The following is a 14,147-nucleotide window of genomic DNA, read 5'->3' on the forward strand; positions in this document are numbered from 1 at the left end:
TGGTAAGTAGCTTGCTTTAAGAACCACATGGTTCCGGGTTCAGTCCCCCTGCGTGGCACCTTGGGCAACTGTCTTCTACTATAACATCGGGTCGACCAAAGCCTTGTGAGTGGATTTGGTAGACGGAAACTGAAAGAAATCCGTCGTATATATGTGTGACGCCATGATAGATCGTTAGCCACAACACGCATTTTTTTTCTCCTTGTTTTTTCTGTGTCCCGTTCTGTAGAAGAGCGTAGGCTCGAAATATAAAAGACTTTTTCTATTCCTGAACGTTATACTAATACATCTGCTTGTTTTGTACACCACCTGTCTTCGTCTTTTGTTTTTTTCGTAAACATGTATGTATGTATGTATGTATGTATGTATGTATGTATGTATGTATGTATGTATGTATGTACGTATGCACGTATTCACGTATGTACGTATGTATGTAATCTTGAAATAAAACTGAACAATGACATACATACATACATATATATGTACGTACGTGCATCCGTGCATGTATGCATACATACATATACACACACACATACATACACAGACATGAATGCATGTATGTATATAATTGATGGGCTTCTTTCAGTTTCCGTCTACCAAATCCACTCACAATTGTTTGATCTGCCCAGGACTAGAGTAGGAGGGACTTGCCCAAGGTGTCACACAGTGCGCCCATAAATATATGAAATTATTTAACCTTTTATATATGTGTGTGTTTGGGGGAGTCTTTATATATGTGTTCGTCTCTTGACAACCGGTGTTGGTTTGCTTACAACCCCGTTAACTAGCAGTTAACCCTAAGACACCGAGAGAATGCGGTATCGATTCGTTCGACTAAAGCCATCTAAGGCGGTGCTCCAGCATGGCCGCAGTCATGTAAAAGAAAACGTGTGTGTGTGGGGGGGAGTCTTTATATATGTGTTCGTCTCTTGACAACCGGTGTTGGTTTGCTTTCAACCCCGTTAACTAGCAGTTAATCCTAAGACACCGAGAGAATGCGGTGTCGATTCGTTCGACTAAAACCATCTAAGGCGGTGCTCCAGCATGGCCGCAGTCATGTAAAAGAAAACGTGTGTGTGTGTGTGTGTGTGTATTTCAGTGGCGATTCCTACAGTCGGGCTGTTCGGGCTTAGCCCGAGTATAAGTGAACGTTTATTTGCAAGCTGGTTTAATTTCTGCCAAAACTGACTTCAAGTATGTAATTCCAGCTAATAACTTGGGCTCCTTTTATTGAGCCTGGTCGCAGTTCATTTATTTTCGTTCAGCGTCTGGTGGTCGTCTTAGAGTTTCCCTGTGTCAAAATATATCATTCATAGAGGACGTTCTCTGGACATCACTCACACACGCCTGACTCTGGCTCAGAAGTTACAGCCCGAGTTATCTATAATCGTAAAAATTAAAAAGAATTAAAATTCAACGTTTTCTTGAAACAATAAATTTCTATAGCGATTAGGATTTAAATTCCAATCTATGAAAAGTTTCCGTTCTACAATATTCTTAAAGGAACGAAAATTTATCCAGCAACTCGGGCAAATTCGAACGAGCCTGGTAGGTGTAAAAGACTAACTGGTATCTCTTGTCAAGAGTACAAGCGACAGTCAGATCGTTGATGTTTGTTGTGCACTCCGCTGTCGTTATTTGATTGCTGGTATTCTGTATAAAGGCGGCGAGCTGGCAGAAACGTCAGCACGCCGGGCGAAATGCGTAGCCGTATTTTGTCTGCCGTTACGTTCTGAGTTCAAATTCCGCCAAGGTCGACTTTGCCTTTCATCCTTTCGGGGTCGATGAATTAAGTACCAGTTACGCACTGGGGTCGATATAATCGACTTAATCTGTTTGTCTGTCCTTGTTTGTCCCCTCTGTGTTTAGCCCCTTGTGGGTAGTAAAGAAATAGGTATTCTGTGCGTCTGTGCGTTAAGATCAGTAGTGTTTTGCAGGGTTGCTTTATTTTTATCCTTAATGGTAAACCCGAGTAACGAAATCTGTGATGAGCCCGAGTGACGTTGATGACCTGGGGTCGCCTTTGATATATATATATACATGAGAAACTGTAATGACAAGCAAACCTACTCATCTACTGAGACTCAAGTTCAAATCTCTTGAGCACTTCGAAATGTATTCTATATAGAGAAAGCCTGTCTCTAACCTATGTGTGTGTGTGTGTGTGTCACCTGTTGACAATCGGTGTTGGTGACTTTATGTACCCCGGCAAAAGAGTTCAATAAAATAAGTCCCTATCTTAAAACGTAAGTACTAGGATCGATCCGTTCGACTGAGATTCTTCAAGGCAGTGCCCCAGCATGGCCACAGTCCAATGACTGCCAGAAGTAAACGATATATATAATATATATATATATATATACATATTCTTTTATTTGTTTCATGCATTTGACGGCGGCCATGCTGGAGCACTGCCTTTAGTGGAACAAATCGCCCCCAGGACTTATTCTTTGTAAGCCTAGTACTTATTCTATCGTTTCCTTTTGCCGAACCGCTAAGTATAAATTTCTACACTAGGCACAAGGTCTGAAAATTTTTTTGGGGGTGGTGGTGGAGGGGCAGTCGATTAGATCGATCCCCAGTAGGCAACTGGTACTTATTTAATCGACCTCGAAAGGATGAAAGGCAAAGCCGACCTCGGCGGAATTTGAACTCAGAACGAAATACCGGTAAACCTTTCGCCACCTCGCCACCTTATATGTATATATGTTTATAAACGAGGGTGCAAAATAACACCGGCGATTGCTAGAAATTTAACTCGCAAAACCACTAAAGGCACTAACTTTATGATAGTCACGGGATTCGGGCACAGCAAGTTAAACGAGCTTTCCCCTTGTGAGATAAACTCACAGAATGAAATAGTTGGACAAAGGCTAAGGTGAGTGCCTTTAGTGGCTTTCCGAATTAAATTTTGACTCTCATTTCTAGCAATCGCCGGTGCTATTTTGCACTCATTTATTAATTCCTTTTTGGCTTTTAATTGCTAACGAGCCACCTATATTATACTGCATTTAATATATCTTAATATATTAACATATCATTATAATATCTTACTGCATATATATATCTTTGTTTTTTTTCTTTTTACTTTTTTACTTGTTTCAGTTATTTTGACTGCGGCCATGCTGGTGCACCGCCTTTAATCGAGCAACTCGACCCCGGGACTTATTCTTTGTAAGCCCAATACTTATTCTATCGGTCTCTTTTGCCGAACCGCTAAGTGACGGGGACATAAACACACCAGCATCGGTTGTCAAGCAATGCTAGGGGGACAAACACAGACACACAAACATACACGCACATACATATATATATACATATATACGACGGACTTCTTTCAGTTTCCGTCTACCAAATCCACTCACAAGGCCATGGTCGGCCCGAGGCTATAGTAGAAGACACTTGCCCAAGGTGACACGCAGTGGGACTGAACCCGGAACCATGTGGTTGGTAAACAAGCTACTTACCACACAGCCATTCCTGCGCCTGTAATATATATATTATATATAATATATATATATTATATATATTATATATATTATATTATATATATATATATATTATATATATATATATATCCACCTTTTCACCTCTCTCTCGATTATTTTCATTTTCTCCTTTATAACCTTAGTATCGCTTTTCCTTCATCTTCTTCTTCTTCTCTCATTTAAATATCCCCCCCATCACCATCGCGGTCACTAGCGTGCCCTCCACCTTTCCCCCTTCTCTTAGACTTTCCTTATCTCAACATCACCCCTTACCTTCCACCACACCTTGACTTTTACCCTCACGGCTATTACTTTCTCCCCTCCCTTCCTCACTTTCCGCTACATCTTTCACCTTTACTTCTCCCTCCTCTCTCTCTCTCTCTATATATATATATATCTGTCTCTCTCTCCCTCATTTCTCCTCTTTCCTTTTAGCATCCCCTTCCTCCTCGTTACTCTCTCATATTACATGTAATCCTTACAGCTACCGTTCAGACGCTTCCCCTATTTTCTTTCAATCGTTTTTATACACTTTCTCTTCCCCACTCTCTCTCTCTCTCTTTCGTTCCCTCCCATTCTTATACCTTTTCTTTTACTTTCACTCTCACCATCATCAGCACCACTGTCAACTCTCTTCACACTTAACTTCTCTCACTCTCTCTTTCACTCTCATCCTTTCTCTCTCACACACTCTCTCATCTCCCTAAACCCCTTCTCCCTTAACTTTCTCCCATTCTTCATTACTCTCTCTCTTATATTATCTCTCTTTACTTTATCTCTCCCTCGCAATCATTTACTTTCTCTCTATATATCGTTACCAAGCTTTGCCTCTTACCTCTCCCACCATTACACTCTTCAACCTTACTTTTTCATTTCTCTCACCCTCTCTTCTACCTTACTCTTTCTCTCTTACTCTCCCTATCATATGTTGCTCTCTTTCATCTCCAGCTCACTCACTCACTCTGTCTCTCTCTTCCTTTCTCTCTCTCTCTCTCTGCTTTCTACATCTTTCTGTCTTTATCCATCTTCACTCTACTTTCTTTCTCCCCTTCCCCCATAGCTTTCTTCAACGTCAACACACACACACACACGAGTATACAACCCCACCACACACATATACACAACCACACACATTTTGTTTCTTTCGCTTTCTCCTTCTCTTTCTCACAATCTTTTTTCTACCTTCTCAGTGTATCTTCACCTTCTTCCTCTCTCCCCCCTCTCTTTCTCTTTCACACTCATGCACACACACATACACGCAAATCACACATAAACACATACAAAATCTCTAACTCTTAAGACGCACACAGAAATACACAGAAACGCATAAACATATACACGCTATCTGCTACTTTTTAAGCACATACACACACACACTTGGCTCATTCCTTCCTGTTCTTCTTATTTACTCCTTGTTTTCATCGTAAACACACACACACATACCACACACACATACACACACACACATACAAACACACGTTTCTTATTTATTTCTTCACACACGTAAACACACACACACATACTCACATACTCCCTCATACCCATACACGAGTTTTATTACACATTTTCCTTACACGCGCGCGTACACACACATTAAACACATATACACACATACAAGATACACAGACACACACACGCCCGCACAACAGATATATATACATACATACATACATACATATATGCATACATACATACACACATACATACATATATATATATATATATACACATATACACGGACACACCGGATATATATAGATATGTATATACATACACACACATATATACATTTACTCTAACAGAAACACACACACACGTACACACACATACATATAAATATATATACATATATATATACACACATATACATCATACATTTACTGTCTCTGTTTTACCTTCTCCTCACTACAACTACCACCTTTCTCCTCCTTTCCCTCCCTCCTCGTCCTCCGTCTTGCTTTGTACCTCTCTTTCTCCCTTTTTCTTCCTCCCCTTCTCCTCTTATACTCTGCTATAGCCTCCCTCCCCTACTTCATCTATTGGTATGCATTACTTACACACACACACACACACCATTCTAATACGTTAAACACTCACACATAACGCGCACACACACACACACATGTATTTATACATATACGCATACTTACCGACACGCACACACACATACACACTCACGCATTTGCCTTCCTTCCTTCCTGCCTTACCTACCAACCAACCAACCAACCAGCCAGCCAACCAGCCAACCAGCCTACCCCCCTACCTACCGTCCTACCTACCTATCTTGGCTAGTTTGGTGGGTTGTGCTTTTTCTTTTTTTTTTTTCTAGTGCCCGGTTTTTTTTCTATCAATTCCTCTGTTGGTTCGGCTTTTTCTCTTTTTCTCTTTTTCCTTCATTTTTTTTTTCTTGTTTATTCATTAACACTAGTCGTGTGTACTTGCAGTCCCGCTTACAGACGGGCTCGGAGGAAACAAACACGTTACAATTCTCTAAACAAACAACACCAACATAACATTAAGAAAGCTCCCCTGAAAATAGCTTAATTTATATATAAAATAAGCGTTTAATTTAATATACGTTTACACCCACCTCTCACCTTCCCTAGCTTGCTAATTATGTAATTTCAAATATTAAATATATGTGATAATTTCAAATTAAATTTAGCTAACATAGGCAATCATCAGTCAAGAACGAGAAGTATCTTAACAGAAAACAATAGACGTAACGAAAGCTTGCCTCTTATTTATATCACTCCCAACAAGTATCTTAAGTAATATATAATACATAATTGTTTTTTAATTCAAATTTAATTCGATATAGCATAATAATAAACATTGGGAAATCAATGTTAAATTATTAAGTCCAATATTTAAAGAAAAGGAAAATACAAGTAAAAAATCATCAAATCTTAAGTCATTATTTTTCAGTACTTCACTTCATAAACAACGAGACACATTCGCTTTCTGGAATACTTTTTACGTATATTTAAAATAAGCACGGAAATCGCTTTACCAGGAATACTTGTACAGATACTCGCACAGAACAAAAACGGAAAGGACTTTGTTTTTATAAAGAAAGAATAAGTTTAAGTTTAAAACAAGATAATACCCATCACCCATACAGGAAGAGAAAGAACGATATATATACACATTTAAAGGAGAATTTTATCATTTTTGAAGTATTATGTATTGGTTTATCTTCTTATCTCGGACTTAAACTGTAACAGTTATTCTACTGTTTATCGTATTTGGATATTTGCTTATTCCGACGATTTTCTTTTACGTTCAGGTAAAGTATTGAGTTGCTTTTTTTATATATACTTTATGTTACAAAAGAAAAGAAAAATTAACAAAACTTAGTCAATGATATAACTGTAATTATTTCATTAATTGATTAACTATTATTGTGTTTATTATCATCAATGTTTGCTGTAACATTTAGTTGAGATTTTAAAGAAAAAACATTTCGATGCATGATGTGTGTACTTGTAAATTGTAAGCCGCTATGTGTGTGAGTGTGTGTGTGTGTGAATGAGATGTCGGTTGTGTGAAAAAGAGTGCGCGTGTGCGTACTTGTATGCGTGTGTGTGTGTCAGCGTGTGTGTGTGTCAGCGTGCGTGTGCATGTGTGTATTGTAATCTGTTGTGTGTATGCAACAGGTTTATGATGTGAGTGTGGGACCAGATTTCTTTTTTTTCGTTTTTCTCTTTAATAATAAAAGCATGACGCTTTGTTTAAATCATATATCGTTATTATGACAGACGTATATCTGTGCATGTATATAGCTCTCTACTTACCTATCTGTCTGTCTATCTATCTATCTATCTATCTATCTATCTATCTATCTATCTATCTATCTATCTATCTATCTATCTATCTATCCATCTATCTATCTATCTATGCATGTATGTATGTATCTAACTATATATATATATGTATGTATATATGCGTAAATCTATCTGTCTACCTCTCTATGTATCTATCTATTTATCTCTCTCCTCTCTCTCTCTCTCTCTCTCTATATATATATATATATATATATATATATATATATATATATATATATATATATATATATTGTATGTAAACACATACACACACACATACATATTATACCTATTTATCTCTCTCTCTCTCCATTTGTGTGTGTGTGTATATATATATATATATATATATTATATATGCGACCTGTATCACTTTTACTGTTTCTATCATTCTTTAACATTTCCTAAATATGATGTAATATACGATACACACACACACACACGTGTGCATGTGTGTAATTTTTTATATAATTTCATACTATTTAATTTTATTTTGTTTATATTTACATATAAATCTACGAGCGCGCGTATGGCGTGTGTGTGTGCCTTACATTGTTGCGTAGGGTTGTTATTGTTCCCTTCACAAGTAGGGAACGGCATGGAGGACCTCAAATCCAAATTTGTATCTTATGTGTAACCCTGTAACGTTATGGAAATAATTTTTTAAAACTTCCGGCTTAAATCGAATCCTAAACGCGGTTTCAATTCTTTCTTCCAAATTATTCGTTTTCTTAAAGGGGAAATGCATTAACGTCACAACTTCAACTGACCTTTGTTCTTAAACAAAATATGATTTCCTGATGAGCCAACTAGAGTGTCCTTACCTGATCGTTCGACTGACTAGTAACAGCAGCCAAATCTCCCTCAAACCACGCACTACCCTCTCGGGAAAGAAAAGGACGCATGGTATGACTTAGTCCTTATTATTTCTACGAAAACGGGATGGCCACATCGAGAACACTTTTAGTTAGAGGTCCGCTAAATCAGGGATGATTCGGGGTTAAAGAACAATAAAACCTAATTGAGTGGTCAATGGACTCGCTAGAAATAGCAGCCAAATCTGCAAATCACACGCTTTTGTTGTCTTAGAAAAGGGCACATTGGTTAGTGTAATATAGCCGTGGGGCGCACTGTGTATTTGCGAAAAAAGATATGATGGTCACGATTGGAATGCCATTGCTCATTGTTATGCTCGATCAAGCTTGATTTGGAGCTACATAACAAAACAAACAACAACAAACAAAAAAAAAAACGATTTATATTGATGAATTTTTTTTTAAGAAGTCCTTTTTACTCTTAAAAACCTTTACCATTTTCATTTCTTCAAGAAATGAAAGTTTTGCGTTTTACTAATTCTTTAGTTTATGCATTAACTAAAAAAAAATGCTCCAGCGTGGTCGTGACCCGTGACAGTAGCACCGCCTTGAATAACAATAATTCACGGTCATGAATATTCTTTTCTACTCTAGGCACAAGGCCCGAAATTTTGGGAGAGGGGAGGAGCAGTCGATTAGATCGACCCCTGTACGCAACTGGTCCTTAATTTATCGACCTCGAAAGGATGAACGGCAAAGTCGACCTCGGCGAAAAGATATGAATATTACAATCTATTATTTCGTTTAACTTTTAAAAGTGCTCTCCCAGAGCCAACGAATATCGCGCCTCAACAAATGTTTTGCGAGTTTAAAAAAAACAAAAAATTGGATGAATTTGTGGCGGGAGTCTAAAGAGAGTTACATACCCAAAGAATTCTACAATTTTACGAGGGGGTGCTGAAAAGTTCCTGGCTTTAACGGTGTCGCGAATGGCCTGGTTGGATGCCCAGTCTTCTGAGTTCCTTTACAGGGCTTAGAAAAACTGAAGGACAGCAGCAATGAGTGTGTGAATCAGAGAGGCGAATATGTTGGATAAAATCGTAATTAACTGAATCTCCTGTATTTCCTTTTGCGCAAAGTCAGGAACTTTTCGTCACCCTCTTGTATTTCAAATCCTACTTTGTGGGAAAGAGGGAATTGTGGAATAGCTGTCTTTCGAAATCCCATACCACATGGAAAAGGGGGAAGAAAATAGCTTTTTATTCCTTTAGTTTCTTTCTTTCTCTTTTTTTCTTCGTCTTTTTGATATTCCTGTGATTTCTTGCAATGGAAATTAGATCCGATTATATTATATAATATATATTATATATATATTGTGTGTGTTTGTGTGTCTGTGTTTGTCCCCCTAGCATGCTTTGACAACCGATGCTGGTGTGTTTATGTCCCCGTTACTTAGCAGTTCGGCAAAAGAGACGATAGAATAAGTACTGGGCTTACAAAAGAATAAGTCCCGGGGTCGAGTTGCTCGATTGAAGGCGGTGCTCCAGCATGGCCGCAGTCAAATATATATATATATATATATTGTATTTTTGCCCCTGATTTTCCTCGTGAGGTCTTTCAGGACCAAATATACCAAAGCCTTGAACTGGTTATACAACACACAAGGTCCTTTGGTTCTGAGACACCCTAATCATTCAAGAGGGTTGAAGTTGCAAACAATAACACAGAACGTGGCACCAGTGGGGTATCCGGGAGTCACGTCCTGGATGCGGCCCGGCCACCTTGAATGTGCAGAGTTCAGGGCCAAAACACTTGTATGAAGTAGGGGGTATGATTCTTCTCTGAAGAAGCAGACCTTCTGCTGTTAGGCTCCCTCTGGAGTCTCTTACTATCACACATGTATGTACAGACATGCATCTAGGGGAAAATATGCATAAAATCACAATCTTTCCATGACCATAATTCTCGAAAATAATTGCTTCTAACAGACAGAAAGGCCTGGAAAGAATCTGTATATGAAGCTAGTGTGGGGAAGGAGAAGTGTTTGGCTAGTGCTTTATTCTGTCGACCCTTCAAAGGATTAAGCAAAGTTGACTTAAGAAGAATTTGAACTCAGAACGTGAGGGACCTTGAAAAATATCTTAAAGCAGTTTGTTCGACGCTCTAATAATAAGCCAATACGGCTCATACAGGGGTGGTTGGGATTAAAGAAGTGTATCGTAGATTTAAAAAAAAAACGCAGTACCGACTCGAGTCTTAAGACTCGTAGGGCTATTTACTCGGTTTCCATGACTCGGGTTTCTATGACGCAGAAAGTGAGCGAGATCACAACACTCTCACTGGATGGGACGCCAGTCCATCGCCGGTTTAGTCATTTGCAGTTGAGTGGATTGGGATGGGACAACGTGAAATGAGGTGTTTTGCTCAAGAACACAACACAACACAACACACCGTAAATGACCAGTCCGAGAATCGAGACGACGAATTTACGATCGTTAATACAACTGCCTATGTAGGCACTCGTCCGCGCGTCTTCACGGATTAAGGATAAAGAAATTGGGTGTAAGAAAAAATTTGATTAAGATGTTTTGATTTTGATTTTTTTTTTCATTTGAAGTAATGTCTGTTAGTCAAAGTTTTTTGTTTGTCTTGTCTTTAAGTCATTAGAACAGAGGTTATTTTAAACAGGCAACTGACCCGACAGAAATGGTTTATGTTTGCATGGCATCGGATTAAAAAAACCTGTATGTTGTAGATTAATTATTAGTATCTGCTGTGAGTAAGATGTAAAAGAGTGACTTTGGTATAGTTAGTACTACAGAGTCTTTCTCCCTCTATCTCTCACACACGTGTGTGTGTGTGTGTATGTTTACTCATATATATATTATATATTATATTTATATATAATGTGTGTGTGTGTGTGTGTGCGTGTGTGGATGTTATATAATTCATTTTTTTTTTTGGAACAGTGGATCTCGAAGCAAGAAAATCTCTAGAAATAATAACGTATAAATGGTGGTTTAAAAAGACCCTTTTGGAATGAAAGTCAAAGCTTCTGGTGTGTGTGTTGTGTGTGTGGATGTAATATAATTATTTTTTTGGAACAGTGGATCTCGAAGCAAGAAAATCTCTAGAAATAATAACGTATAAATGGTGGTTTAAAAAGACCCTTTTGGAATGAAAAAGTCAAAGCTTCTGTGTGTGTGTGTGTGTGTGGATGTAATATAATTCATTTTTTTTTGGAACAGTGGATCTCGAAGCAAGAAAAATCTCTAGAAATAATAAAGTATAAATGGTGGTTTAAAAAGACCCTTTTGAAGAAAAAGTCAAAGTTCTGTGTGTGTGTGTGTGTGTGGATGTAAAATTCATTTTTTTTTGGAAAGTGGATCTCGAAGCAAGAAAAATCTCTAGAAATAATAGCGTATAAATGGTGGTTTAAAAAGACATTTTTAGAATGAAAAAGTCAAAGCCTCTGAGTGTGTGTGTGTATGTGTGTGTGCGCGCGCGTGTGCCTGTGCGTACTCCAGAGCGGCCAGAGAGACTGGCTCGACCAAAATATAAAGAATATTATTAATTTGTATTACGGTATTGAGGGTTCTTTCTCTCCCCCACCCTCACATATATACACACACACAGGTATCGACAATTTAGAGGACGTATTTTTGTGGGTTCTTTATTTCATCGACACCCCACGTCCCCAAGCGGGGATGGAAGAGAAAGCTGGCTTCTTTGCGACTAAATACCACAAGGCGTTTCATCTGGCATTCTACCCACCGATTCTTCTTCTCCACAAATTTTATCAAAACCTTCGCGATCGGAGATATCGACCAAGACAAGAATGTCTTTGGTTGGTGAACATGGATGCAGCCAAAAGAGCGGTGAAAGGCCTCTTAATTAATTTAAATGGATCTACCATTAGCAGAACAAGATTAAGATTCTATATAGGTCCCTGGGCGTTGCTTCAAAAATAGCTGTTTCTAATTTAGGTGCAAAGCAAAAGATTGTATTGACTCGAGAGAGACAAAAGACAAAGTTGATATCGGTGGGATTTGAACCCAGAACCGGAAAATATACTTCAGAAGCTTCCTTTCTTCCCTCCCACATTTTTCTCTTCTTTTTTTTTTTTTTACCTGACGCTCATACAATTCTCTCAGCTCACTGCCAAATAGGTGGATTTATTTTAGCACGGGACCTACAATTTTCAGGTGTGTGTATGTATGATATATATATCTATATAGATTTATATATATATATATATATATATATATATATATATATATAATATATATATCTATATATATATATATATATATATATAATAGTGCAGGAGTGGCTGTGTGGTAAGTAGCTTGCTTCCAACCACATGGATCCGGGTTCAGTCCCACTGCGTGGCACCTTCGGCAAGTGTCTTCTACTATAGCCTCGGGCTGACCAAAGCCTTGTGAGTGGATTTGGTAGACGGAAACTGAAAGAAGCCCGTCTGTATATATGTGTATATGTTTGTGTGCCTGTGTTTGTCCCTCAACATTGCCTTGACAACCGATGTTAGTGTGTTTACGTCCTCGTAACTGAGCGGTTCGGCAAAAGAGACCGATTGAATAAGTACTAGGCTTACAAAGAATAAGTCCTGGGGTCGACTTCTTCGACTAAAAGCGTTGCTCCAGCTTGGCCACAGTCAAATGACTGAAACAAGTAAAAGAGTAAAAGAAGTATATATATATATATATATATATATACACATATAGGGTTGACCAAAAGTCACCTGACAGTAAATCAAAGCCATGTAATTCCAAGATTAAAACAAAAAATCATTTTATATGAGACTTGTCTAATAAATAGACAAATGTTGGAGGGCAAAAAGCGGTGAATTTTAACTCACACCATTCATAATTGGTATGAATAAATAAAATTGAATATTAAGTATTTATGGGATTGTGATAAACCATAACCTTAGACCCTACCAAAAGATTACCTGGAGTTCTTCACTAATCCAAGTCATCAACAAGACGGAGGTATATGTCACTGGATTTATTTCAGAAATTCCTTTGTGTCTGTAGAGTTTTTATAAAAACTATGAGAGACAGAATATGGAATTCACGAAACTCTTTATTATTCACTACGATCGTTTCGACACATAGCGCACCGATGCAATATATATATATATTTAATCCAAACATGAAAACACAAAGAGAAAACACAACAACGCGAGGATGTGGAACAAGTATAGTATTATTGGACGCTCAGGAAAGAAGGAGGGTTTAACATTTCGAGCGGAGCTCTTCGTCAGAAACATAGGAAAAGGAAAGATCCAAAGAAGGGAAGACGGAGGAAAAAAATCGCCAACGGTACACACGCGACATTTGTATATATATATATATATATATATATATATATATATATATGAGTGTGTGTGTTTGTGCTCCCAACGCCTGGCTGGTGTTGGTGTGTTTACGACCCCATAATCTAACGGTTCGGCAAAAAGCCGACAGAATGAGTGCGAGATTTCAAATAAGTCACTAAATGCTTGAAGGCTGTGCACCAGCATTGCCACACTCCATCGAATGACTCAAGTAAAAGAATGAAATATATTTTGCATGCTGCTGTTCCGTGGTTCATCCAAACCCGGAGAAAAACTGCTTGGACTATTATAGAGGCGCACCACTGATTTTGGAAAAGTGGTGAGTAATAATTGGAACTTGTGATGTTTATGCCGTAACGAGAAGCAGTAGCAGAGTGAAGCACAATAACAGGCATTCTGTCGGTTACGACGACGAAGGTTCCAGTTGATCCGACCAACGGAACAGCCTGCTCATGAAATTAACGTGCAACAGGCAGAGCACTCCACGGACACGTGTACTCTTAATGTAGTTCTCGGGGGATATTCAGGATGTGACAAGGCCGGCATTTTGAAATAGGGGTACTATACCTTTTTGCCAGCTCAGTGGACTAGAGTAGAGCAACCTGAAAATAAAGTCTGTTGCTCAAGGGCACAATGCATGGCCGGGAATTGAACTCGGAAC

General features: G+C 38.3%; 1 protein-coding gene across 1 annotated transcript in view; it reads left to right on the forward strand.

Annotated features, from left to right (window-relative positions):
- Positions 1–5,726: 5,726 nt before the first annotated feature.
- LOC115223176 (fibroblast growth factor receptor 2-like) overlaps positions 5,727–14,147 on the forward strand; it is a 159,596-nt gene continuing 151,175 nt past the window's right edge. The window contains 1 exon segment of the mRNA XM_029793621.2: positions 5,727–6,777. The gene's annotated coding sequence lies outside the window, so the exon portion shown is untranslated.

The sequence above is a fragment of the Octopus sinensis genome, linkage group LG22 (assembly GCF_006345805.1).
Source record: "Octopus sinensis linkage group LG22, ASM634580v1, whole genome shotgun sequence".
In the NCBI taxonomy this organism is placed as follows: Eukaryota; Metazoa; Mollusca; class Cephalopoda; order Octopoda; family Octopodidae; genus Octopus; species Octopus sinensis.